We start from the raw sequence: 2874 nt of genomic DNA, 5'->3' as shown, positions 1-2874 counted from the left end.
AAAATTTTTAGACAACTTTTAGAATATCATACCCATTATTGCATTTCAACAATTTATTGAAAGACGATAAAGCATGAAGTTATGTATCCAGCAATGTATTTATACTGTCAACTTATCAAAACTGCTTCTTTTTACACAATCCCCTAATCATGATTTACGCTATACATGTAGTTGTGGCTCCTTTATAATTTTTTGTCGTGAGTTGATCTTACAGATAATGGTCTTAAAGCTTGATATTTAATTATACATTTCTTCTACTTTCACTGTGATTAGCTATAACTTTTGTTCTATCTTCCATTCCTGGCCTAGCTATTGTTAAACCTATTTAATCCGGGTTATTTCGAACATATGCAAAAAATTATTTTATGAGGTTCAAGTTACGTAGGCTCCTATTTTTCGTTAAACAAAGTGGATAATAAAATAAGAGGTAGCTTCAAGTAATTGACAAGTGCATGACCTAAAGGTTTGGCTCAATAATTATAAAAAAACGGCAAATCTGTGATAACTCTTGCTGGCATCAACACAACAAGGATAATTTTTTTCGATTTGTTAGCATTTAATGACCATCACGATAATTGTTCCACAATGCTGACACCGCAGAAAATGTGACTAAGCGGATTTTTAACATTTCTCACCCGCCCTACACATCTGCATGAGTAGAGCATTTGTCGCGTGATTATGTTTTGTTTTTTGAGAAATCCAAGAAAACAGCTATTTTTTTTAAATAGATATTCAAACGGTTTGTAGGAGTGTGCCATACAATTTCCTATTAAGTAACCAGTCTCTGTTTACTACATGCAGTAGTATAGCCAGTTGGTCATTATCATTTGCTGAATTGAATTTGCACAAGTTAATAACTATAAGTTTTTCTTATTTGAAAACTTTTAACAAAGGCAATATGCAAAGATAAGACTATGAGAACCGCTATAGCACGTTTTTAATGTTCTGTACAAACAAAGAATTAGGAAAAAACAATAAATACGAGAAAGTCATCAAGAAAAAATGGTTTATACAAGCGCTTTTTAAAGCCGCCTATAAAATCAGGTTTCAGATAAAAAATTAAGTTATAGCCTCACCATGAATAAGTATAAAATTGTCCCAAATATTTTTTTCTTAAATGTAAGCTCCAACTGAATAGAAAAAATCAGAAAATGTCAACAAACTATTACATGTCAAACAAAAATTATGACAAGCAATAAGGACTGGGTTAGAGCTAGATATAACATATTGAGTTTAACCGTGTAAAAATCGCAGACTCGGGTGCTTTCTAGTACCTCGGCCATAATCGACAAGAGGATTTCACTACTAAGCAGAAATATATTTGACACTAATGGTTTTCATTTAAATAGAAAACGGAAAGCGGAAAGAAAATTACATACTGCAATTGCATCACGATCATGAAATGCAAAAACTTTAACTATTGCCAATGACAAGCCAGCTTTGTGCAACACTTTCCTACAAGATACCACCTGCGTCAATTTCCTGTTTGGTCAACGCCAGAGGGGTTAGAAGTAAAGGACGAAAAATTTAGTTTTCTATTTTAAGTAATATTTTTCGCATAACATGCCAACGACTCTCCTTATCATTATTGGGAATCGGTGCAAACTAAAAAGTCGTTGTTATTGTTGTCGTCGTTGTTGTTGTTGTTGTCGTCGTCGTTGTTGTTGTTTATGTTTGTTGCAATAAACTTTTCTTCAGTTCAAATCTGTATGAATCTTGACTTTGTTTCTCTTTCCAAGAGATTACGTCAAGTTAGAGGAAGGGGAGGTGGACATTTGTTTTTAAGTGGTGTGTGGCCTTGTGGTTATGGAGTTCGCTTCGTAATAACAACACACGGTCCACAGCGTGGCTATGTTTAGCATGTGTCTTCACCACAGCTACGGGTCTACCCATGCCATATGAAATTGTGCAGGCAATGCGGTGTATACCTAATGTATACATTTAGGACACAGAACCCACGTTAATAACAGTGTTTTCAACACTGAAGTGGCTATATCCTGAATAAAAATTCAAAGTAATAATAAGTTAAAAAATCATTATATGGAATTTAATTTTGGAATTTTTAAAGTTTAGCAAAAATACAATTTACGGTGGTTTTAATTTGACATTTTATTGAAAATAATTTGAGAATTTATTGAAAAAAAACAAGCCTAGATTGCAGCAAACGGTATCTCACTTATTGTATTGTTGACATTGTTTGCCTAATTCTTGCAATCGCGATAAAATTCCAAAGAATCTGAATCTATACGAATGACTTAATTTTGTGCTAAGGTTATTCCTAGCTATACTGACCGCTTTTACTCTTGTTCATGATGCTTTTCTATGGTTGACTAAGGCATGTTTTAAAGAGATTTTTAATTAATTGAAAAGTTTAAATAATAAAACATTCAGTACTTCCAAGGAGTTTTAAAGAGAAAAATTAGATACATCTAAGCAAAGTCCATTTAAAATCTATTCAATTTCTTATGTTTACGCGCTCCTTTGAATGCCATCCGTAGCGCCACCTTTGCCGTACTTTTACATGCCAAAAGTTTAACCTCCTCCTTTAAACCTCCTTGGTACCAACTCTGCTTGATTACGATATTTTCTCTTTCTTACCCCATACGTACTAAACCTTTTAGGAGCCACAAAACTAAGGGTAGAGGTTAATAACTGTCCTCTCTCTCTCTTTAACTTTTGATCTAGAGCTGGTTTTACAACGAAACCTTGCATGACATAGTCAGTTTTTTAATGATATTTTGACGAGGCGTTTCAGGACAAGGTTTGCTACCTTCGCCGCCACTTAATATAGAATACTGCCATTATTATAAAGACTGCTAAAAAAAACTACAAACTCGCAGGTTCTTAGATTTTTCGTGCGTCGTAAATATTTCC

This window comes from Hydractinia symbiolongicarpus, chromosome 5 (genome assembly GCF_029227915.1).
Source record: "Hydractinia symbiolongicarpus strain clone_291-10 chromosome 5, HSymV2.1, whole genome shotgun sequence".
In the NCBI taxonomy this organism is placed as follows: Eukaryota; Metazoa; Cnidaria; class Hydrozoa; order Anthoathecata; family Hydractiniidae; genus Hydractinia; species Hydractinia symbiolongicarpus.
Note: the sequence above shows the minus strand (reverse complement) of the source record.